This window comes from Balaenoptera ricei, chromosome 1, assembly GCF_028023285.1.
Source record: "Balaenoptera ricei isolate mBalRic1 chromosome 1, mBalRic1.hap2, whole genome shotgun sequence".
NCBI lineage: Eukaryota > Metazoa > Chordata > Mammalia > Artiodactyla > Balaenopteridae > Balaenoptera > Balaenoptera ricei.
In genome coordinates, this window is record NC_082639.1 from 17,245,830 (window position 1) to 17,271,588 (window position 25,759).

General features: G+C 49.5%; 1 long non-coding RNA gene across 3 annotated transcripts in view; it reads left to right on the forward strand.

The window, feature by feature from the left end:
• LOC132360635 (uncharacterized) overlaps positions 1–19,745 on the forward strand; it is a 38,577-nt gene extending 18,832 nt beyond the window's left edge. For 2 of the 3 annotated variants that reach the window (XR_009501135.1, XR_009501136.1), the window contains exons 2-5: positions 73–250; positions 1,941–2,003; positions 8,306–9,053; positions 12,196–12,386. This is a non-coding gene — a long non-coding RNA (uncharacterized LOC132360635). Of the gene's footprint in view, positions 1–72; positions 251–1,940; positions 2,004–8,305; positions 9,054–12,195; positions 12,387–19,452; positions 19,526–19,613 lie in introns of those variants that run through there. The other variant, XR_009501140.1, reaches the window with a different exon arrangement.
• The last annotated feature ends 6,014 nt before the right edge of the window (positions 19,746–25,759 follow it).

Genomic DNA, 25,759 nt, shown 5'->3' on the forward strand with positions numbered 1-25,759 from the left:
AAACTGAGGCTTGGGTGACTCAGCAGGTTAACAACAGAACTGAAAGTAGAGCCCAGGCTTTTCTGATGCCAGGTCAGGAGTTTTCTTCGAAGGCTGAGCCCTGTCTGCGGCTGGACCAGACCAGGAGGAGGGGTTAGATGGTGACGAAGACGATGATGATGATGATGATGCTTCTGAGTGCTTGTGTGATGGGTGCCGTGAAGCACATTACGTACATTATTGCGGTGCGCTCTCCAGACAACCCTGTGAGGTAAGTTTATCGTCCCCACTAGACAGATCAGGAAACTGAGGCACAGGAAGTTGGGGAACCAGTGTCCATTGACCCCGAGCCTCTGGGGCAACATCTGCCTTTGGCTGCTCTGTGTCGCCAGCAAAGAAGCTGGTTCTTGGTGTCTGGCACTTGGTCAAGGCCTCAGACACAGTTATTCCCCATCCCTTATGCTGATCTCGCCCTTTTCCCCAAGAGGTCAGACCATGAGCTCCGAAAGGTTGAACTCAAAGCTCAACTCACTCATTATATAGACGGGGAAACTGAGTCTGAGATGGGGGAAGGGACTTGCCTAAGGGCAGGCAGAGCGAACCAGGTCTGATGGTCCGTGGAGGCCCAGACGGCTCTTGGGGGCACAGTAGGGGACGGGAGGGAAGGAGGGAGGGAGGAGAGGTGGTCTGGCTCAGGACAGAGCCCATCTGCTGCTTTGAAAGAAGTTTGAGGGCGTGGGTGAGAACAGCCTGGGAGGAGGAGATGCATTTCCCAGCTTGGCTGCCCCAGCCCCCCCGCAATCTCAGCCTTCCAAGCCCCTCACCCCCATTCTTGCCCCACCCCACAGGAAACTCCGGGCCTGGAAGCTGGGACCTGGTCCCAACAGTCTGGGGACTGGGGTAAACCCCTTCTTCTTCAGGCATCTGTAAAACGAGGGCCAGTGGCACCCACCTCCCCCGGCAGGTGTGAGGACCAGTGACGTAATGCGAGTGAAAGGCTGAAAACAGAAATGGGAGTTGTTGTTATTTTTATTATTACTCCATCAGATAACTGGTTGGACTGCATTTTTCTCCAGTTGCTCCCCCCCACACCCGGGGCCCCAGAGAAACAGCTTCAAACTGTGCTGGAGATTGCTGAGGGTACAAATCAGGAAATCTAGATTCTACCCCAGCTCCTGCATGACTTCTGGGTGCTTCGGACAAGATCCTGTTCATGACCCTCTCTTGGTCTTCGTCTCGGCTGACATGTTCTGTCTTGGTCTCTGGAGCTTTGTAGATGGCAACTCTCAGCCTCATGGGGTGTGGGGAGGCCTCCCCGGGAGCAACAGGGAAGGGAAAATCAGGCAGGGATGGGTCCCTGGCACTCCCCGGGTGCCTGAGCCAGTGGGCTTCCTGGGTCTGACTGCGGACATGAATGGTCCTTCCCTCCCCTCCACAAACACTTTGGAGAAGAATTGGCCCATCCCGAGGTCCCATAGTGGTGACAAGTGTCAGTGAGGGGGGATCCCGGTCGGGAGGACAGAGGCTGAACGGATCCAAGAGACTGGCAGGCAGAGGAAGCTGGAAGAGGGAGAGAAAAGCCTTTCCAGGCAGTGGATCTGGGAGCCTAAGGTGGACGCCAGCAAGGGCTAGAGGGACAGAGTGTGCACATCGCCACCTAGGCCCCAAGGAGGGCAGTGCAGCCCCAGCGGGGCTCCCTCCACGTCTGCCTGCCCACCCAGAGCACTCACTGTGCGCCCTGCCGGTGCTGGGGCCTGAGGACAGAGCATGACGCCACGTGACCCAGCACCCCTGTCTTCAGGGTGCTCACAGCATGGACACGGCCAGTCTTGGAGTGGAGCTTGGTTTCCTGTCCCTGTTTTCTCACTTACCGGCTGACTGTGTGACCTTGGGCGAGAGACTTAACCTCTCTGGGCCCATTTTCTCATCTGTGAAAAGGGTGACTATTTCCTCTCTTGCAGAGTCACTGGGAGCCTGAAGGAGGACATTGCTTGTGAATTACCCAGCCCAGGGTCTGGTGCATGGTGAGTTTTTTCCAGTGGTCAGTTGTTTTTTTCTTTCCTCTACAAGTAAAGGCATAGGATGTTAGGAGAGCCCTGGAAAAGAAGGAACTTACTGCTTGGGGGAGTCAGGAAAGACTTCATGTTGAAGAGAGGGTATTGGAGTAGGCTTATGAGGAATGAATAGAAGTTTCCTGGGCATACCAGGGCTTGGGAAGCAGGAACCATATCTGCCTTGGATTATCCTTGTTTCCCCAATGGCTGGTATATAATAGGAGCTCAGTAAATATCTGCTGGATGGGAGGATGGCATTCCAGGAGGCAGAGACAGCATAAGCAGAGACGTGGAGGCATGCCCAGGTCTGGCGTCACTGGTGGACAAGCCACTTTGTCTATCAAAACCTTTGTGCGTGTGAGTTCACCTTCCTGTATCCCCTGGAGGACTGTGGGCACCCCAAGGGCAGGCTCCTGTTCCCTTCGTCTTACTGCCCCTATGGCCCAGCCACAGCCTGGCCCAGAGGATCAGCCCTGGACTTGACGCCCAAACGGATTGAAGGCTGCCCCTTTGGATGACTTTCAAAATCCTTGTTTGGGGTAAGGGGTGTGTGTGTGTGTGTGTGTGTGTGTGTGTGTGTGTGTGCTGTGGGAGCTGCCTTCCCATCATCCTCCCCACTCTTCCAGGGACCCAAGGATAAAGTCCCAACATTTTATCCCCCTTACCGGGACCTTCCCAATTGGCCTCTATCCATTTCTCTGGCCCCATAAATCCTCGTCAGATGACGCTATGTACTACGAGAAGAGTAAAGCCGGGCAAAGGCGGGGGATAGCGGGAGGCCAGGGGCAGAGATTGCCGTTTTAGGTAGGTGGTCAGAGAGGGGCCTTCCTGAGATGGTGACCCTGGAGCAGAGAGTCTCTCCTTCATCAACAACCCCTTCAGGCTCTGGGAGCAAAGCCTGTCTCACCCTGCGGGCTGGGCAGGGCATCCCCCTGTGCCCCATGGCCTTTGAGTGCCCCTTCTTCTTGGCCTCTGGGCTGCCTGGCCCAGCCACCTTTTAACCATGTGAACTTGGACAATTTGATTAGGCTTTCTTTGCCTCAGCTTCCTCATCTGTTAAATGGGGATAAAATGGTACCTGCTTCCAGGGTGGCTGTGGGCATCCCCTCTGTTCTCACCTGCAGAGGCTCAGGATAGCACCTGGCAAGTCCTCTGTGCGCCAGAAATGGATCTGTATTAGTGATCAGCACGATCCCATTTATTCCATTTTTATTCCTTTGTCCCTCCCGATTCACTGGCCATTGAGTCTTGTCCAGTCCTCTGGAAATGGAAATGGGAGGAACTTCCCAGGGAAGCTTGGGCAAGACTCGGGAGTGAGGAGGGTGCTCTGTAGTCCTTCCAACTGCTGACCGGGAAATGTGACTAAGCAAGCCCTCAGTTACGTGCCAGGACGGTGCTAAGGCTTTTACTAGCGTCATTATCTCATACAATCCTCTCGACACCCCTGAAATAGTCCCACCCTGCAGATAAGGAAACCCCCTGACTCGGGAGATGGTAACCTGACTCCCAAAGGGATGAGCTGGGATTTGAACCCAGGTCAGCCTGACTCTACACTGAACTGGAGAAATACCTTCCAGCCCACGTCAGTGTAACACTGGCTGAGAGCTCCATCCACCAAGGAGGCCAAAGTTTTATTCAGTACATTGGATCTGAGGGATCCAGATCTGAGGGAGACCGTGTGTGGGCAGCCCTGGCCTTTCTCAAGAGAAGGAGGCACATTGATTGTAGAGCTCATGTGCCTAAATTCAATCCTAAAAAAATTTAGGATTTTTTTTTTGAATTTTATTTTATTTACTTTTTATACAGCAGGTTCTTATTAGTCATCCATTTAATACAGATCAGTGTATACATGTCAATCCTAATCTCCCAATTCATCCCACCACCACGGCCCCCCCCCCACCCACTTTCCCCCTTGGTGTCCATATGTTTGTTCTCTACATCTGTGTCTCTACTTCTGCCCTGCAAACTGGTTCATCTGTACCATTTTCCTAGATTCTACATATATGCGTTAATATACGATATTTGTTATTCTCTTTCTGACTTACTTCACTCTCTGTGACAGTCTCTAGGTCCATCCACATCTCTACAGAGGACCCAATTTCATTCCTTTTTATGGCTGAGTAATATTTCATTGTATATATGTACCGCATCTTCTTTATCCATTCATCCGCTGATGGACATTTAGGTTGCTTCCATGACCTGGCTATGGTAAATAGTGCTGCAATGAACACGGTGGTACATGTATCTTTTTGAATTATGGTTTTCTCTGGGTATATGCCCAGCAGTGGGATTGCTGGGTCATATGGTAATTCTGTGTTTAGTTTTTTAAGGAACCTCCATACTGTTCTCCATAGTGGCTGTATCAATTTACATTCTCACCAACAGTGCAAGAGAGTTCCCTTTTCTCCACACCCTCTCCAGCATTTGTTTGGAGATTTTCTGATGATGCCCATTCTAACCGGTGTGAGGTGATACTTCATTGTAGTTTTGATTTGCATTTCTCTAATAATTAGTGATGTTGAGCAACTTTTCATGTGCTTCTTGGCCATCTGTATGTCTTCTTTGGAGAAATGTCTATTTAAGTCTTCTGGCCATTTTTTGATTGGGTTGTTTGTTTTTTTAATATTGAGCTGCATGAGCTGTTTATATATTTTGGAGATTAATCCTTTGTCCGTTGATTCATTTGCAAATATTTTCTCCCTTTCTGAGGGTTGTCTTTTCGTCTTGTTTATAGTTTCCTTTCCTTTAGGATTGATAAGATAGATAGATGATAGATAGATGATAGATAGATAGATAGATAGATAGATAGATAGATAGATAGATAGACAGATAGATGATAGATAGAGGATAATTCCACACGGAGGATCACTCTGCAGTGGTTCTGCGATCAGCTTTGTGAGTTGGACCTGTGAGCATCAGCGGGTCCGCAGGCGGCCTCAGTCCCACAAGGCCCTCATGAGCCGGTCACTGAGCTACAGTGGTCCTGCAGTTAAAGACACTGGATTTTCGTACTGCCCAGCCTCCAAACAAGCCAACTAGTTTATCTGGTTGCCAAAGAAAGAACAAACCACACAGAAGGGAAAGCCCACTGGCTGGAGATGATGTGCTACCTCCCACGCAGACCAATCAACTGTGACTGTCACTGCATGGGCCCCGACCTTGGCACAGAAGTCCTCCAGGTGAGGGATGTCGGGGGATGAGCACCTGGCTGAGGTCGTGAAACCTGGCTTGGGCCTCCTGTGACCTTGGTCAAGTCCCTTCTCTTTCCTGGGCCTCATGATCCCCCTCTGGGAGTGGAGTGGTAGCAAGAGTGGGTGATCTTGCTTCCAGCTCTAACATTGCGTGCGACCAGCCATTCACTCAGTCAATGGACATTGACTGAGACCTGGGGGATGGGATTCGTCATGTGAGGACCAAGAAGAAGAGCATGCGAGGCAGAAGGGATGGCAGGTGTAAAGGCCCTGGGGTGAGCCTGAGGTTGGCATGACTGAGGAACAGAAAGAAGTCCAGAGTGACTGGGGTGGTGGGCAAGGGGGTGACATTGTATGAGATGAGGCAGGGAGGTGAGCAGGGCTGATGGTTCTCAGCCAGGGGGGAATCACCCACCCCAGTGAGTGATTTTTTGGTTGTCACAGGATTGGGGTACATGCCACTGGCATTTGGCTGTCACAGGATTGGGGTACATGCCACTCCTATAACACAGGAGTCCCACACAATACTGATATTTCCTCCATCAAGACAAGACAGAATCCTACCTCATACCTATCAGCAAGACTACTGTCAAAAAAACAGAAGTCAACCAGAGTTGGTGAGGATGTGGAGACATTGGAACCCTTGTGCACTTTGGTGGAAATGTAAAATGGTATAGGTGTTATGGAATAGAGTGTAGCAATTCCTAAAATATTAAAAATAGAATTAACATGCAATCCAGCAATTCCACTTCTGGTTATATATCCAAAAGAATTGAAAGCAGAACTCAAAGAGATACTTGTATACTCATGTTCATAACACCATTATTCACAACAGCCAAAAGGTGGAAGCAACCCAAATGTCTATCGATGGATGAATGGGTAAACAAAATGTGCTATGTCCATACAATGGACTATTTCAGCTTTAAAAAGGAAGGAAATTCAGATACATGCTACGACATGGATGAACCTTGCAGACATTATGCTAAGTGAACTAAGCCAGTCACAAAAAGACAAATACTATATGATTCTACTTACATGAGGTACGTAGAATAGTTAAATTCATGGAGCCAAAGAGTAGAATGGTGGTTGCCAGGGCCTAGGGGTGGGGGAATGGGGAGTTGTTGTTCAATGGGTGTGGAGTTTTAGCTGGTGAAGATGAAAATGTTCTGAAGATTGGATGCACAGTGATCTAAATGTACTTAGCCTGACTGAACTGTACACTTGAAAATGGGTAAGAGGGTAAATTTTATGTTATGTGTATTTTAACACAATTAAAAAACCCCAAAATATTAGATCATCTTTTCTCCTTGGTCAAGAGTTTGGATATTTTTCTAAGAGTAATGGGAAGCCATTGGAAGGAATTGTTATAATTATATATATAATTTGTTATTTGTTTTGTCGAATCACTCTGGCTGCTCTGTGGGGTAAGGATGCTAGGGCAGCAGGAATGGATGCAGGAAGACAGAGGAGGCTGGACAGGCATCCAAGAGAGAAAGGGTGGCTTGGTCCAGGCCAGTAGCCATGGACGTGGTGAGAAGTGGGTGGATCCAAGAGCGACAGTGGAGGAGCGTCAATAGGACCAGCTGATGGATTGGATGGGATGGCAAGAGGAGGTGTCCCTTGTGACCTTCGGCTCCCTGGGCAGGTGTTCTCTGCACTTTTATTACATGCTCGGCACATGCTGGAGAGATGACAAGGGGCTAGGGGACCAGTCCTGTGGGAAGTTAAAGTCTGACCACGTCATATATGGACTGGGCCAGACAACTGAAGGCTTGGAAGGATTTCAAGACATCATCTTGTCCATCCTCCTGCCTCCAGACCAGACATAGACTCACCCCTCTCCCTAAACCGCATCTCCAAGAGAAGACGCACTGGGGGATCTCAGACCTCCCCCAGGTGTCCACGCTGGAGGTTAGTATACTTCACCCTGGTGAGAGGTTTTATCGTTTCCGAAGCCTGGTCACAGCTTCAGTCCATTTGATCATCTTAGCGTCCCCGAGGGGTTTGCAGGGAAGGTCTGCCCCCCTCGCACATTTGAGGAAACTAAGTCTCAGAGAAGCACTGAGTCTCAGCCACGAGGAGGTGTGCAGCTCTCTTGACGATGTGTCCATTCTTGGCTTTAAAAACAGACGTGCAGGGGCAGCAGGGAGTTACGGGGAGGTGCCCGGCTGTGGGAAGCCAGGCAGGGGGAACTGGGTGATGTGAGGGTGAGGCAGGGTCCTTACTGTAAAGTACGGGCACAGTGGCGGCCTTAAAGTGACAGGAGAGCTTTTCCCCGTTTTTCTCCAAGCATAGGGCAGGGGATTTCTGAGCCTCCCATCTGCAGCCTCCTCCCGAGGGGGCCCTGGAGACCACCCTAGACCACCCTGGCCCTGGAATGTAGCCTTCTTCTGACAACCCGGAAGCCACTGACTCTCTCCAGCAACCTGACAAACCCAGGCGTCCTGGGCGGGTCGGCTGCGATTCTCTCCGAGCGCACACATGATTGGCCCCCTCCCGCGTTTGGAGAGCACAGATGTGGGGATCGGAGGTGCTTCTAGATGCCTGACTCTCATCTCCGCCCTTTCAGCCAAGTCCAGGAATGTGTCTGGCTGCAGACAATTGGCGTCATGGCTGCAAACCAGAGACTTCCAGGGCTGGGAGTAACCGAGGGGTCCTCCCATCCATCCTCTTGCCTTCATGGGGGATGTCCCCCCTCCTCCAAAGGCCAACCCGGCCAAGGGGAAGGCTGTCTTTTTCCCCACAGAGCTCCTGTCCCCTCCCTCAGGCCCTCCTTCCCGTGGGGAGCGGCTTCCAGCCAAAGACCTCTTCCCGAGATCAGCGGACACGCTGCTTCTGCCTGCCCCGCGCGTGCACCCCCCTCCCCGACAGCAGCAGCACCTCTGGGAGCCTCTCCACCTCCACTTTTGGGTCATTGATTTGGGAGGGGTTTACCTGGGGTGCAGGCCTGGCCACTGGGAGCTCCACATTCCCCTCGTCTGAGGGTTGCCTTAGGGGTGGGCATGAGACTGAAACAAAGCCAATCCGATTAAATTCTGGGATTTCTGCTGCAGTGATGAGGAGAGAGGTGCTCTCTTTCAGCTGAGGTTGCTGTCAGGATGGAAGCCCAAAGCTGCCATCGTTTGAGGAGAGACGGATACCTGCCAGCAGGAGCTGGGCACCTGGATCCAGCCATGTCTGAAGCCAGAGACCCATGGACATTTTAGTTATGTGAGCTAACGAATTCCCCTTCCTGCTTGCTAAGTCAGTTTAAGTTGGATTTCTGTTATTTGCAGTGAAAGTGCAGCAAGCCCACCCCAGGTCCCTCCTTCTGTGCAAACTCTTGTCCTTCAGCTTTGCCTGCGGTGGGGCCAGTGGGTCTCTGCTCTGCCCTTAGCAGGAGATCCCTACATCTCCCTGAGTCTGCTGGCCTATCGCTGCTCAACATCTGTGTCTCCAATTGGACCCACCCTGTTCCTCTCACTGTTTTCTCCTTGGGTTAATGTGATTCAGAATTCTTTCCATTACAAGTGAGAGCAGCCCACATCACATCGGCCTGAGTGAAAAGGGAATTTGACGGCCCGGGAAGAGGCCAGAGGAGGACCTGGGGGTCTGAAACCAGGGCTCAGGGCCACCAGGATTCTCTGTGCCCATCACTCACCTCTGCTTGTCTCTGCTTCCCTTCGGGGTTGGCCTCATTGTCTCCCTTGGCCAGCAGCAGCCCAGCCTGGCGACCTCAGTCCAAAACAAGAGAGCTACCTTCTCCGGGATCCATGTCAGTCCCAAGGAAGGACTTTGACTGGCCTTGTTGGGGTCATGTGCCCACTTTTGGACCAATCACTGCTGCCAGGTCAGTGGGGTGCAATCATTGACCAACTCTGGGTTGTGTGATTTTAGTGATTGATGAAGTCATGTTGGAGGAAGGGCAACTTCCCAGAGGAGATGGGGTGGCTGATATTGGACAAAGGAAGCCATGTGGGGGCTGCTGGACAGAAAGGAGCAAGTGATACCTGCCTCAGCCACCACTACCATCACCACCATTGCCATCTGCCAATATTAACTGAGTCCCAGTATGGGCCAGATTCCAAGAGGAATCCATTCAGTCATTCATTCATTTATCATCATGCATCAACCCTGCACCAAGGCCTGAGCTAGAGACACAGTGATGAGACAAGTGTCTCTTGTCTCACTCACAGATGGGGACTCAAGTCCTAGTTCAGCCTAGAGGGCAAGAGCATTAAACAAGCCCTTACATTTCCCCGAGGTCAGAGCATCAGGGAGGGCTTCCAAGCCTTAGCTGTCACTAAGCAGAGACCTAAGGGAAGAGCAGGAGATAGCCAGGTGAAGAAGAAGAAGATGTTCCAGGAGAAGTGATACTGGGAGGAGTGGAGCTTCTGCCCCGTGGTATTCATGTGATGTGGGAACACAGGGCATGAACCCATTCATTCGCCTGTTCCTTCCTTTACTCAGCTGGTGCCAGCTGAGCACCAGGGACGGCCTTGGTACTCGGCTGGGCGAACAGCCACGGCCCCTTCCCGCAGGTGCTGGCGAGGCGGACGTGGGCTGTGAGAGGTGGCAGGACAGAGAGCAGCTTGCTTGGTGGGAGGATGGTGAGGGACTGCGGGAGGAGGTGCCGTCCACACTGAGTCTTGACACGAAGAGCTCACAGGTGGAAATGAAACCACAGGCCCCTTGTTCTCAGAGCTGGCGCCTCTAACACTGTCTCCAGAACCACCAGTGTCCTCGCATGGCCTCTCACCGCTGGAGAAGCCTGGCTCCAACATTCTTGGGTCGGAATGGGTCTTGTTCTCTTTTCCTCTGCTCCGCAGAGGTGTAGGAGGAAGATGTTCTGAGTGCTGATGGGGAGGACAGGAGGTGGACCAGCCTGGGGAGGGAGGCTAGGACATGTGGGCTGGGTCTGGATTTGAAGTTAGGAGATGAGATGCAGGTCCTACTTCAGCCACAAACGCAACGCGTGACGTTGGCCCCGTGATCCCGCCCCTCTCCGGACCTCAGTGGATTCCTCCGTTTACATGGAAGAAGCCCATACATGGGTCTTGATAGGGCGTCCTTCCAGTTCTGATATGTGGGGTTGGCTCCTGGGCCTCCAGCCCCTGCAGCGCCGGTGATGTCTTCGTGGACCGGGAGGGGACGGTGGAGGTGAGGCTGCGCCGGGGCTCCTGGCTCTCGGCCACGCCGCCTGCCGCCTTCCGCCTTCAGGTCCTGAGTCATCTTCCAGGCAGCGAGTGACCTCTCCGTACCCCTGTCTCCCCCCAGCCCCGTGACCCTGGGCGGCGCGCAGGACCAGGCCGTCCCAGGCGGGCGGCACGGTGGAAATCACAATATTGACCCAGCACGCAGGAAGTGGGGAGGACAGGCCGCCAGGGTTCCGGGCCTGGGGGAGACAGCTTGCTGAGTGATGAGCTTAGAGCCAAGCTCTCCCTCCCTCCTGGGTCACCGTGCTGCCCGCCCGCCCGCCAAGGCTATTCCCGCCCCCCCAACTCCAGGGCCCCCTCCCCGGACCTCCCTCCTACACATTCCCCGGGCCCAGGCCCGGGAAGGGAGCTGCTGGTGAGCGCTGCGGCCTTAGGCCCTCTTGGGCCCCCTGCCTTCCTCCAGATGAGGCGCAGGCTCCCCTGGGCTTCCCAGCTTCTGCGGGGCCAAACTGGGACCCTCACGGGCTGCTGGTCTTTGGAATAGCCCTGCTTCCCACGTAATGAATGGGGAAACAGGCTCAGAAAGTTCCTAGCCAGTCACATCAGAGCCAGGCTTCAAACTCAGGTCTGTCCAACTCCAGAACTCTGCCCAGCACCCAGGAGTCAGCTACCCTTGGTAGTGACAGCGGCGTGAATCATAAACCACTAACTGTGTGAAGCGTCTGGTCTCACTCGGGCCACCCGACAGCTCCATGAGGGGTTCAGTTATTCACCTGGCTTTCCAGATAGGGGGAGTAAGGCTCAGAGGTGGTAAAATAACTTTCCTAAGGACACAGCTAGTAAGCAGCAGGGCGGGGATTTGCTTATGCTTTGTCTGTCCCTCCAAGCTATGGGGCAGGAGGGGCCCATTCTCAAAGGTCTGCTCAAGCGCTGCCACACCCCCATCAAGCCTTAGGAGCACATTCCGGATCTGTGTTCCCGTGGGTACTTGTATTTGCAAAGGGCTTCCCTGGGGCAGCCCAGCCCAAAGCCTTGCCCTCCCATAGTGGAACTCTAGGTGGGTGTTGCTCGGAGGGCTGGGTCATGGGACTTGGAGGTGACCACCCAGCCTGCTGATGGGTCAGGCTGGACCTGAAAGTCCTGCCATGTGGGAAGCAACCTCTAGGCAGGCAGTGGGGGGGCAACAGAAATACTCCCGGGCTTGGAGGTGGGAACCTGGGGCTCTTCCCTACCTCTCAGGGTCTCCTCATCTAGAGAAGGGCTTGGGGGGCCATTTGAAGGTCTGCTCCCCAACACCAGAAAGTGGGGAGGAGGTTTGTCTCCTGTTACTCCCAGCACCCTTCCCATGAGCTGGGTGTGGGTGGGGACAAGGCTTCCATGTGCTTTCATGGGACTCAGCTTGGATTTTATATCCTGGGCTTGCTCGATGTGGAGTCACCCATCAGAACCTGCCAGTGTGCTTACTCCAGGCTGCTGTTGAGGATGTTTGATTTATTGCATGGCCCCGCTAAAAGGACCACAGGAAAAATTCACTTAGAATTCAGTGTAAGTGATTTGTGTGAAGTCTGAGAAACTGGTATAATTTTATTTTACAGACACCGATTGTGTGTGTACATGTGTGTGCATGCCTGAGTGTTTACTTCTTTGCCTTGCCCACCATGAAGCTCAGGGCTAAAACTGTAAAACACAACAGTGCAGGACCCCCTGATCCAGCTCCTTCCCCTGCTCTCCTCCACTGGCTCCAAATTATAATAATTATCATTTGTTGAACACTTACTGTGGAGCAGGTAAGATACAACCCTCTACTAACCAATTTCTCGTTTCCTTTGTACCAAGGTGGAACCTGACTTTCAGGATGTGGACAATGCACATCATGGATTGCATTGATTAGTGATGTCTGCTATAGGCACAGGAAGGGAAGTACTGGTGCAGATGCCTCATATTTGCCTTCCCTCATTCATTCAGTGTATAAAATTGTGTGTATGCCTATATCCTATTTAATCATATGAAATTTCATAATCTGCCTTTGTGGAACAAAGCTTTGTGTAAATAAATAATGATAATTCATTACAAATAACGATTAGGTGCGTTCACATAGGTTATATGACTATGTCCTCACCATATCCCTGTAGGAGAAAACGAGTGGGTCCTTACAGAGGCAGAAACTCAAGTTCAGGGTCAGGACATCTGCTAGCTCATAGAGCACCTTTGTATGTATTAGAAAAATGTGCCCCTCTGAGTGATTGCTGCTTGGTAAGCAGAGCACACGATGGATTCACCTCGTCACCCCAGATGCCCTTGTTCAGTGCACACTCTGAAACACCACACACAGCAGCCCCGTTCAGTATCTTGCCAAATCCCACAGATGTATCCCCCACTCGAAATTCAGTGCTCATTTGACTGCACACAGCTCACAGACCGCATTCTGGGTCTTGGACACCCGTTCAGGCTCCAGGACAGATGGTATTTGGTCTGAGGCTGAGTGAGGGCGTGGAAGGAAGAGCAGCATTAACAACTCAGCCTGTGTTTGTGCCACAAACAAGCAAGATCACTTCTGGTGCCTGCCCCCGCCTGCCAGGTTCCGGTGACGATCCTGGGCTATGAATAGTCCCAGTGAGGCCCTCTCGGAGGACCTGCTGGACTCCCCCAAGGCCCCGTCTTCAGCCTCCACCCCCAGCTCTCTGCTGGGAGATCAGGGCTGAGGCCTCCTCTTTGGCGCCTCCATCCTGCACGTTTCTTCCCACTCACTTTCCGCCGGGGGTTACCGCTGGGGTTGGGCTTCTGCACACCGCTGTCGCTTAGGCACCCACACGGGAAGCTTGAAAAACATCTCTCTGAAAGCAGAGAAAGTGTGAGCCTTCGAGAAGGAGGGTGTGGAAGGAGAGAGGTCCTCGGAGGAGGGGAAATTTACAGCATTCATTTGGCTGGTTCTGAGGACATCGTGAAGCCTGTGTGGACTGCCTGCCGAAGCTGAGCCACTGGTACTTTGCTGCTTAAAATTGGATGTCAACGCTTCGGTGCCTTTGGAGGTCGCCTCCACCAACCCCTCCTTTGACAGATGAGGAAACTGAGGCCCAGGCCAGAAAGTGACTTGTCTGAGCCCGTACAGCGAGAGAGCCCAGGCACTGACCAGGCAAGCAGTGAGTGTTTGCTAAGTTCTCTGGGCATCACATCAGGGGGCTCAGAACAGGAGCAATGTTGGGGGCTGCTCGGCTTGGCTCCACTAACCAGCAGCCCGTGATGTACCAGGCTATTTCCTCGACACTTCACAACCACCCTGTGAGGACAAAGTTACTATTCACCTTACAACTGAGAAAACTGAGGGTCAGAGAGCCTGAGTCACTTGCTGAAGGTCACACAGCATCATGGAGAAGGAGAAAGCAATACGTCGTAGTGGTTGGGAACACGGCCTCGGAATCCAACAGTCCTGAGTTCTGTTATCACCGCCCACTGATCGCGTGACCTTAGCCAAGTTACTTGTCTCTCTGAGCCTCAGTTTCCTCATCTGTAAAATGGGGGTAATAACTGTAAGGCTGTTATGAAGAATCAGTAGGATAATGCATGGCAGGTGCTTAGCACTGTCTTGGGATGTATTACGTTCAGTAAGTAGCGCCAATGTCAGTATGATTATCACTACCAACATTATTAGGCAGCTATAGCAGACATTTGTTGGGTTGGTTGCCAGAGTTGGTTGTTGGTGAATGGCCCCTGCCCTTTGTGTGTCATCTTGGTGGTGAAGGTGGCAGTGGGGGCTAATCCTAGGTGCTCCCCTCCCTCCCCCAGAATAGAGGGAGCCACCACCATTGTCTCCCTCCCCTGGTGTAGCATACGACCCCAAGTTGACCAGGTGACAGCGCTCTGCTGAGTCTTTGAGCCTTGAGTGGTGGTTCAAAACCAGTCAACAACAGTTGGGGATTTTTTTCTTTCTTTTGTGTCATGGTTGTAACGATGTCCTTATCAGCCTTTTCCTGCTACCAGATGCTCATTTATTTATTCAGTTGGTGGCTAACCTGGGAGCACCGCCCCAGGCCAGGCACAGAGGTTGGGGGCCCTGGGAACAGCGATGCACATGACAGGCAGAGTCCCTGCTCCCCCGACTCCCAGCCTTCCTGAGCCCCCAGGGACCTGCCACTCCTGAGCTCCTTTCTCCCGCCTCATGTCGGCTCAGAGCAGCCTGTTCTCTTTCTAGTTCCCTCTCTGCTTCTGTCAGCCTGAGCCAGAGCCGGGCAGTGGCAGGACTGCACCTCAAGCCTCACTGTCTCCCGAGTCTGGGTGCTTCTCCTGGCATTGCCCTGCTTCCTGGTACCCATAGTTATCTCAGTACCCGAGCCCTGGGGGCCCTCAGAGTACCCTGGGGAGGACCAACCAGGTCACAGGATTCATCTGAGAAGAACAGGGTTTGACCAGGCCTTTGAGATGCCACCTAATTGCCCGACAACGGTGGTTTTCAAGCTGTGTCCCTGAGAGCCTTGACACTCAGTAGAGGTATGTCAAGGGTTGTCGGGATTTGGGAATGGTTGGGGGGCAGCTGAGTGCAAGGGTTCACCTCCCTCCCCTGCTACCATGCCTATTTTAAACAGAGTGGCTTTATTTAGTGTAATATGTAAGAAGCACGGGCTCTGGAACAATGCTGCCTGGGTTTAAATCCTGTATGCATGACCTACAGGATTGTATGACCTTGAACAAGTCCTTTAATCCCTCTGAGCCTCAGTTTCCCCATCTTGACATGGGAATGAAGATACTTCAGAGTTGCTGTGGGCTTGAAGGAATGTGTGCCACAAAATGCTTAGCAAAGCACTAGCCTGTGGTGAACAGTATGTTTAATAACATACCAGCTACTGTTACTACTTACTTCACATATTCAGTTTCAATGGAATATTCCATAAGGAAAAAAAAGGTCTTTTTTTTTTTGCTCAAGAAATGGTTGAAAATATCTGCCCCACATGCTCACCTGGGCGTGATCCCCTACACTTGCCTGGTTCTGGAGTCTTTCTCCAGCACAGTTCCTCGCCGTGGAAATTTCCAGCTCTCAAAATCTGCCCTGGAATGTGTGAGGAGCCCTTCCTCGCTGATGATCATATTCTGAGCCGTTTCAGGGCGTCTGGCTATGTGGCCATGTGCAGAAGCAGGTGGCAGTTGCCCTGCCATGGGGCTGAGCTCTGTGGGCAGCCGGTTTCTGGTCTTTTCCGCAAGATGGCCCTTCAGTGCCGGTGTTTGGGCAGCTTTGTTGGATCGAGCTTCTCCTTGGCCCTTGCGGCTCTGTTTCCATCCCCACATAAGGGACACCTCCCCCAAACCTTAGAGGAGAGGAAAAGACTCTCACTGGCCCCCTGCCCAGCGAGGCACCTCCTCCCCAGTTTGGTCTTGGGGCGGGAGATTTGGATAGCAGCTCCCAGCTTCCGGAGAACAGTCCAGCACTGTTTGCCTCAAAACTTGCCTTTTCCCTGTCTTTGGCCAGAGGTTGTGGCCAAGGGGTCCTGCTAGTGGGTTAGGACGGTTCCTGCCTGTGTCCACCTGGGCTGAGCCTCTTGCACTGACATAACTGAAACTTGAGAATGCCACAACCTAATTTGTTCCATGAAGTGAGTGGAAAGGTCTGGAAGTCTGAGGATCTTGTCCTTGTCTCAACCGTTTTCCTTTGCTGGCCTTCCATTCCCTTGTCTGAAATATTTATGCATTCGGGAAGCAGAGCTGACCCCTCGGCCTGTGCCAAGTTCTGTGTCTGGTGCTGGGATGTAAAGATGCCCCACCTGGGTCCCCACTTTCCAGGACTCAAGTTGAGTGGACAATCTGATGTGCAAATATGTCCTTGCCAAGGGCAGTGATGTAGAGTGGAGTTGTGGACATTGAATTGGAGAAGGAAAATTGTGTAACCATCAAGCATCATGAAGAAGGGTGAGAAGATGGGGATATTTAAGAGAAAGTCTCACCTTTAATGGTGAGGAGTCAAGAGATATTGTCTAAAGTTGACACACGAAGAAATAGAAGTGTTATACATATGGATATATATGGAGGAAACAACCAGAAGAACTAAAATAAGAAATCATGATAATCAATCCTACTGAGTGTTCACCACATACCAGGTGTTGTTCTAAGTGTGCATCGATTCACTGAATCCTTGAACAGTCTTACAAGGTAGATGCTATCATCATCACTCCCATTTCAGGGATGAGGAGACTGAGGCACAGAGATGTTAGTAACTGTAAGGGGTGGGTACTGGATGTAAACCCTAGGATGTCTGGCTCCCAGAGTCCTTAACCAACTCTTAACCATTAAAAATTTGTGCTCTCAAAACTTCAAAAAAGTTTTCTGGATGATGTAGCTGGAGTGGGGAGAGAGGGAGAGACCATTTCTTTTATTTCTTTGCTCTTTGCTACTAATATATTTGTTACCATTTGCATGAATTACTTTGTTTCGACACATATACAAGTAAACAACAAGGAGCACTAATTGTGAAGTCAGACAGAGATGGTTCCTGTCCTGGCTTTACTACTTCCTGGCTGTGTGCCCTGGAATAAAGTATTTAATCTCTCTGTGCCTGTTTCTTCCTTTGGAAACTGGGGGTGAAAAAATGCTGATAAAAGTGGGGAGGTCTTAGTAAGCTCATGTATGTACAACACTGAGCACATGGCCTGGCCCAGAGCCAGTGCTCAACAAATGTCTGCTTCTATTAGGCACAGAGCAGGGGAAGCAACTCCATCGGAGGGAGCCTGGGAAAGCTTCCCAGAAGAGGTTGTGTTTGAATTGATTCTTAAAGGATGTATAGGAGTGCTCTAGGTGGAAGGGCGGTTCAGGCAGAGTGAGCACGGAGGTTCGGGATAGTGTGGGGTGTGGGGACCCGCATACTGTTCAGGAGGCCTGGAAGGTCGGATGGGAGCTGGTGGGAGAAGCATCTGGAGGTCAGACCTGGGAGGATTGAAGGACCTTATCATGTAGCTCCTTGAGGCTGAGTTAAATTTATCCCAAGGACAGCAGGGGCCCATGGAAGGGTTTGAGTATGGGTGGGGTGACCTTGTTGGCTTTAAGTTGTAGAAAGACTGCTCGGCTGCCATAGGGAGAATGGGCAGGAGGGGAGACCCCGGAGTCCCTTGCTGTCGTCCAGGTGATGAGGCCCAGAAGAGGGAGACGGGATGTCAGCAGTGCCCTCCGACCTGCGCCCGGCGGTCTCCTCTTTGGTCCCATCTGGTCGGGGTGGCCGGGATGACCTCCACCTCACAGCTCGAGGCCGCTGCTCTGAAGGCCCGCGGAGCTGGCTGGAGAAGAGGCCGATTCCAGCCTGCGAAGGGGAAGCAGAAATATTTGCTCAGCTGCAAAGACAAGCTCACGAGTCTTTCCTTCCACAAGAAGGGGGAAGACCCTGGCCTGGGTTGGGGTCCACCACGGTCCTCCCCCTGCTCTCCAGAGTTTGCCCCTCCCCCGTCATGCCTTGGAGCCATCCAGAAAAAGGGTCCTTCCTCCCTGAGACAAGCCCTCTGAGGTCTGAAGTCAGCAACTGTGACCTCTTTTTCCTTTTCTTCTCTCATCACACACACCCAATTCTTTCATCTTTCCTCATGTGATGGGGCCTGACCTTTACTTTTATTTTTAGAGAAAAGTCCAGATTCAGCAGTCATTGATTCCAATCTTTTTTCAGCTGGCTGACACAGACAAGGCACCATCAGGGTTTAGAGCCAGGGCTTTGATGTGAGGTGGCCTGAGCTTGAATCTCAGTTTGGCTGCCTCTCTGCTGTGTGACCTTGGGCAAGTCACTTAATCTCTCTGAGTCTCACTGGGCCTCTTCTCTAAATAGATACTCAGAACCCCTTTCTCAAAGGGTTGTTATAAAGATTAAATGAGCAAATATGTCTAAAGCACTTAGACAGTGCCTGGTGCATAGTAGGTGCTCAATAAATGGTAGCTCTTATTTTCTGTGTCTCTGGACACCTCAGTATGGTTTCATTTTCCTCTGACACCATGGTCCCAGGCAGCTGTCCACTCATCAATTGTTGTGACCTTGACTTCTGGGTGGGCAAACACCAAGATGGCCTCAGTGATCCTTGCCTCTTGCTCTGATGCCTTGTGTCATCCCCTCCCCTCGAATGGAACTGGCTTCTAACCAACCAAGTACAGCAGAGGTGATGGGATATCACTTCCATGATGATGTTACATGAGATCCTGGCTTGCTTCTTGCTAGACTCTCTCCCTTGCTAGCTTGGATGGAGCAAGCTTCCATGTCATGAGCTGTCCAAGGTGAGACCCGTGTGGTGAGAGCTGAGGATGGCCTCCATGGCCAGCAAGACAGCCCAGATGGAGCTGAATCCTGCTGACAACCATGTGAGCTTGGAAGTGGATCCTTCTCCCGCAATGAGCTCCCTGCCCCGGCTAACACTGTGATTGCAGCCCTCCAGGGGACCCAGCTAAGCTGTGCCCAGACTCCTGACCCATGAAACTCTGAGATAATAAATGTGTGTCGTTCTAAGGGTACAAAGTTTGTGGTACTATTGTTAATGCAGCAACAGATAACTAATACAACTTCTGAAGGTGCATAAGGGCAAAACTGCAGTGGGCTGGCAGAATTACAAATTCTTTAAAATAGCTGGTGTGGCAGCAGGGGGTGCAGCAAGGTGGCTCTGCTAACAATAATAACTAGCAATGATTGAATGTTTGCTCTGTTCCTTGCTCTGTACCGAACCCCTTCTCTGCTTCATCTCTTCTTCACTACAACCTTATGAACAACAACTATTACCCCATTAAACAGATGGCAAGGCTGAGGTTCAGAGCCGTTCAGCCGCTTATCCAAGGCTGAGGGTGGAAGTCTCAGAGATTGGCAGACCCAGGACGGCTAAGATATAGGAAGACCCCTGCACCCCACCTCAACACTGTAACGGGGTCTGAATTCTGTGCAGAAGGCTGTGGCTGCAGCAGCCAGCCAGGCCTGGCTTTGTGCGGCTCTGCAGCTTCCTAGCTGGGTAAGCTTGGGCAAGTCACTACCCCTCTCTGAGCCCTCTTCTCCTGGAATGTGAGATTGACAATACCGTCTTGGTGATTAGATTTGTGCCGGAGACCACTAGCTGTCCCTCACCACTTATCATCTTTTTTTCCTTTTATTAATAGACTCTGGCTGAGCGCCGATACGCACGTCTGGAGACAGTTCCCGGTCTTTGCAGCAAGGCAAGGTCATTGGAAGGTGAGTGGAAGTGAGGTGGGCAACCTTCAGATTCCAGCCACTTGCCTGCTCACCATGCTCTCTTTCTCCTTCCTGCCGGGGGGAGCAGGACCCTGAGGCTGGTGGGACCCTGATGCTTGGTGAAATAAGCTTCTACCAAGTCGATGAGGAAATTGAGGAAATTCTTCCTCAGGAAATTGAGGAGCAACAAGACAGAAGGAGGCTGGGAAGCCTAGACAATCGTGGGGAGCTGGCCCACACACCCTGGACCTTCTGTCTACCTCTGGACACGAGAGAGAAGCGAGCCCCCTTCCTGCTGGGCCGCCGTGTCTCCGGGCCTTTTTGTTTTGGGGCAGAGCCTCTGCCCAGACTGCTACAGAAGACAAACGCAAAGCCCTTCGTGAGTAAACAGGGGCTGCTGCCTTGCATCGTGGGGGTGGGCGCGGGGTAAGGATCAGGGATGGGGGCTGAGGGGGTTCTGCTGATCTGTGACCCTCTGCTTGGCACCTCCGAGGGTGGGGAGTAGGGGTTCTCTTATTCAGAGCCAGACACACCCATGTCCCCAAATCAGATCCACACTGAGCTCATGGGCAGTTTTAGCCACAGATTTCCTGAACTGTTTGAGCCTTACCCCAAAATGGTGCAGAAGAAGAGGCCTGGCATTCACAACATAAGAAGTGGGGAGGGAGAAAGGCCCCACAGGTAAGGCCTTCAGGGGGGTTTCATGTGGACGCCCCCCCCATCTCCCCAGTTCTCTCCATTTCTCCAAACCTATTTAGTCCTCCCCCCACTGGGCAGCTTAAACAGCAGTAATTACTGTCTCAGTTCTGGAGGCTGGAAGTCCAAGATCAAGGTATTGGCAGGGTTGGTTCCTTCTGAGGCATGGGAGGGAGAAACTGTTCCATGCCTCTCTCCCAGCTTCAGGTGGTTTGCTGGCCATCTTTGGTGTTCTCTGGCTTACAGAGCAACACCCTGATCTCTGCCTTCATCTTCATTGATGTTCTCCCTGTGTGTGTGTGTCTGTGTCCAAACTTCCCCTTTTTATGACACCCATCATGTTGGATTAGGGCCCAGCCTAATTCAGTAGGACCTCATCTTAACCAGTTACATCTGCAATGACCTTATTTCCAGATAAGGAAACTCTGAGGTACTGAGGGTTAGGACTTCAACAGAGGAATTGTCGGGGGGAGACACAATTCAAACCATAACGCTATCTGCGGCCTCTCCCTGTGGCTTGGGCTTCTAGCAGCATGGTGGCTGTGAGCACCCCCAGAGCGAGTGTTCAGAGAGACGCAGGTGGAAGCTGCAAGGCTGCTTCTGACCTACTCTCTGCAATCACACAGCATCACTTCTGCTGTATTCTGTGGGTCAGAAGCGAGTCACAAGGCCAGCACAGACTCAGAGGAGGGGACCACTCCAGGGTGTGAATACCACGAGGTATACTGGGAGCTACATTTGGAAGCAAGCCACCGCAGTTCTGTGGCAAGCTCACACATCTCCTGCACCCCAGATGGAAGTGCCTTCAATTCCCTGTTTTTGTCCACCCCAGGTCGCTCACAGGGTTGGCACAAGGGTAGTTGCTTAATAAATTTTTGTTGCACTAAATTATGTTGTGATAGGGTCTGCTCCATCAGCAGGAAAGTGAGGGGGACCAGCCTCTTCTCATGGCTCCTTGTTCCCTGCAGACCCCTTTTCCTTGGAAATTGGAGGCTGGGTGGGGAGGGCCAGGTCCTGGGACCCAAAGGACTCGAAGCCGGAGCACAGCAGGCTGCTTTTTCCTGCCCACGCACCTGGGCCCGGCACTCAGGGGAAAAAGCCCCCCAGGCAGGGTGGGTTTGCCAAGCCCAGAAAGAGGGAGACCTAATTTGAAATGTTTTCTAAATCCTCCATGTAGAGGTTCTGCAGCCCCTGCCCCCCACTTCTGCTCTAGGGAGAGAGAAAAGGCAGCCAGAGGAAGAGAAGGAGTGGGTTTCCAGTCTGTTTATATTTCAGGCTATTTTGAAACCCCCTGAAGGCACTCACACACAGGGCCGCTTTTAAATGCACCAGGAAGTGCCCCGGAATGGAAACTGGAGTTGGAGGAATGCAGGGGCACTGCGTTGCCCGTTCTGGTGTTCTGTCCCTCAAACAACCACCAATTCAGCCCTTTCAATGCCCAAGTCATAGCCCCTCTGGCCGGAAGGGCTCTTAAAGGTCATCCCTTTCCGCCTTTCTCCTTCCTCCCCACCAAACATTTACTGAATATCTCAGCATCTTCGTTGTGTCAGTTATAGGGCTCTTTTGGCCACAAGAAATATAAAAAAATACTTAAGCTGATCTAGATGAAAAACCAAAGGGGGTTTTATGGCTCAGTTCACTTCAAAGTTTAAGGAGAGTTTGGCTTCAGGTATGGCTGGATCCAGCCGTTCCAGCCATGTTGTCAAGGCCTGGTCTTGGAACATCCCTTGCTTCTGCTGCCTCCATGGTGGCCTCATTCTCAGCATTATAAGGAGGCAAGATGGCTGCCAGCAGCTCCAGATCCTTATCTTCAAGTCCCTCAAAATTCTTAAGATGTTATGCTCCAACTGGCCAGGCTTAGTCACATGTACCCCCTACCCCCACCCCAAGCTGGGAATAGAGTCAACTCTACCTGAAGTTCAGAGGCACAACTTCTACCCAACTCTCATCCCCAGACACCAGGCAGCAGACCATAAATGTGTTCTCATCGCAATAAAATGGTGCCCACATTCTCCATCTAAAACCCCTTCAGTGACGGAGAGTCCACCAGCACAGAGGCAGCCCTGTCCTTTGATAACTTTATTCAGACTTCTATAATTTCTCTTATTCTGCTTTAGTGTAATTTGTTTGTTCATCCATCTCCCCTATCAAACCCCTTTCTTTCTGTATCTCCAGCACCTAGTACAGGGCCTGGTACATAGTAGGTGCTCAATAAGTGTTCATCAAATAGAGAAATAATGTCTTCTGTGACTAAGCACACACTATGTGCCAGGTGTTTTATACATATTATCTCATTTGATCCTCATGACCATGACCACTGTCTTAGGTAAATTTCATTGTCCCTCTTCTATGTGTGAAGAAACTGAGGTTCTGAGAGGTTAAGAAATCACTTTAACCAAGGTCACCCAACAAGAAGATGTGGAACAAGGATTTGAGCCCAGGTGTCAGACTTCTACCTGAGGTGGGAGTGGGAGAAGCAGGGAGAGAAGGGCAAGGAATAACAAAGAAGGAGAACAGAGAGAGTAGGGAAAGAAGAGAGTTAAGGACAAAGGAAAGGGGGAGTGGGGAAGCCTTGAGTGTTAAGAAGTCTTTCCTGTGATGATTACTCTTAACTTGCTTTCTGGTCACTGACTCCTTAAAGAATCTGATTACAGTTAGTACATTTTAAGGTAGCAATGCATTATAGCACTATGTATATGAAAATATTAAATAAAAGTAAATGCTATCAATATCAATATAGCACATTACGAGTATAAAATTGGATAAATGAAGGAAAAAGATTATGTAATTTTGTTTGGGGTGTAGGGTATAGTTTAAAAAGAATTTCAGCTTGGGGCATTGATGGTGGGGCAAATTGATTCTCTTCTGACATCTCAGGGAGATTCGTACTCCATGTCGGGTTGCCAAGAACAAATTTTTGTTACACTACATGGGCTTCTCATCTTAATAAATGATTTTCTGTTAAGTTTGATAATGGTATTGATGAATAATAAGTGATAAATGTAAGAGTAACGTGAGTCACTAAGGATGGCAACTGGCTGTTCTGCAGTGGCCCTGATTCATCATTGATTCAGTCATTATCATTGGATTTGCTTTTAAGATTCAGCATAGATGCCAGGTTGGAGAGTGAGTGGGCTCTTGGCCTTTGTTGCTGTGATGTATGGAGTATGAACCACAATGGAAAATAAGATGGAGGTCCTAGATGACAAGTGCACATGCAGGAGTCTTTCTGTGTGTAATTTCAGGGCTTCTGAAGGTCCTCTAAGTTGCACAGGCATATGCATGTGCGGAAATTACCCAAGACTAGGGAAAGAACACCCCAAAGCATTAGAGGGGACAGTACTCAGAACTCACGTAGCGTCTGGAACAGTGCCTATTCCCATGTACCAGACTGAGAATCCTCATAATTCACAGGGCATTGGGTAGAGTACTCAGAAGGCTCTTGCTTCAGTAGTAGGAATAATTATTCCTATACTGAATGCTGCTCTGGTCTCTCTGAACAAATCTCCAAAGCAAGAATTGAAAAGATCAAACTGTTTCCAAATAATTAAATTGTGTCCCAGAACAAAGATTAAGAATTTTTTTATAGAAATACAAAAATATCCAGCATTCAATAAGGCAAAATTCACAATGTCTGGCATCAAATAAAAAATTACCATTCATGCAAAGAAGCAAGAAAATATGACCCATAATGAAGATAAAAATCAATCAAAACCAATCAAGAATTGATATAGATGTTAGAATTATCAGATAAGGACATAAAACAGTTGTTATAACTGTATTCCATATGTTTAAAATACTGGAAGAAAGATTGAACATCTTAAGTAGAGTGATAGAAGATATAAAAAAGGGACTCAGATGAAACAGCTATATATTAAAATTACAGTGTCTGAGATAAAAATACACAGGATGGGATTGATAGCAAACTAGACATTGCAGAAGAAAAGATCACTGAACTTGAACACATATCAATAAAAACTATTTTAAATAAAATCAAAGGGAAACAGGACACAAAAATAAAAATGAATAGAGCATCAGTGATCTGCAGGACAACCTCAAGCACCCTAATATGTGAGTAAATGGAATCCTTAAAGGGCAGGAGAGAAAATGGATGAGGGAAAGAGGAAATATTAGAAAGAAAAATATTAGAAGAAATAATGACTGACATTTTTCCAAATTGAGCCAAGAATCTCAAAGAACCCCAAGCACAAGAAAGAAGGAAGATAACTACACCATCACTTCATAATCAAATTGCTCAAAACCAATGGTAAAGAGAAAAATCTTAAAAGTAGCCAAAGAAAATAGACACATAATGTAAATACAAAGGAGCAAAGATAAAGGTGACGGCAGATTTCTTCTTAGAGACAATGCAAGTGAGAAGTCAGTGGAACCACATGTTTAAAGTACTGGAAAAAACCAATTCCCAAAATTGTCTATCTAGAATTCTATTCTACAGAAAAAATATTTTTCAAAAATGAAGGTGAAATAAAGACTTTTAAAGATATACTAATATACAAAGCCAAAATGATTCATTACCAGCAGATCCACACAGTAGGAAATATTTTTTAAAATATCCTTTAGGCAGAAGAAAAATGATACCAGATGGAATATGGATTTACACAAAGGAAATAAGGGCACTGGAAATGATAATTATGAAGATTGAAATACAAGATTTTTTCTTATTATTTAAACTCTTTAAAAGATAACTGACCAAACAAAAAAATATAGCAAAGCAATGGAAAATTTATAGCATATGTAGATGTATAATGTATGAGAACAATACATTTTGCATCTATATATACATGTGAGATGCTGCTAATGCAGGGCTTAGCTGGAAATGTGTAGCACTAAGTATGTGTATCAGAAAAGGAAAAAGGTCTGAAATCCATGACCTTAGCTTTCACCTAAAGAAACCAGAAAAAGAAGATCAAATTAAAACCAAAGTAAGCAGAAGAAAGAAAATAATATAAACAGGAGAGGAAGAAGAGAAGAGAAATGGAGGTATACTCTTTTAGGTTCTTATACTATTCATGAAGTGGTATAATATTGCTTGTAGAATGATAAGTTAAATATGTATACTAGAAACCCTAAAACAACCATGAAAATAACAAAACAAAGAGTTACAACTAATAAGCAAAGATGATAAAAGGAAATCAATTAATCTAAGAAGGAGGCAGAAATAGAGAAATACAACAAATAACAGGTGGGACAATTAGAAAACAAATAATATTATGGTAGATTTAAACTGTATCAACAATCACATTAAGTATAAATGATCCGAATACCTCAATTAAAAGAAAGACTTGTTAGACTGAACAAAAAGGCAAGACCCAACCATGTGCTGCCTACAAGAAACTTACTTTAAATATGAGGACACAAATAGGTTAAGAGTAAAATTATAGAAAAAGATATACCATATAACACTAATGAAAGAAAGCTGGAGTGGCTATATTATTATCAGACAAATTAGATTTCGAAGTGAAGAATTTGACCAGGGATAAACAAGGTCATTTCATAATTATAAGGGGTCAATTCATC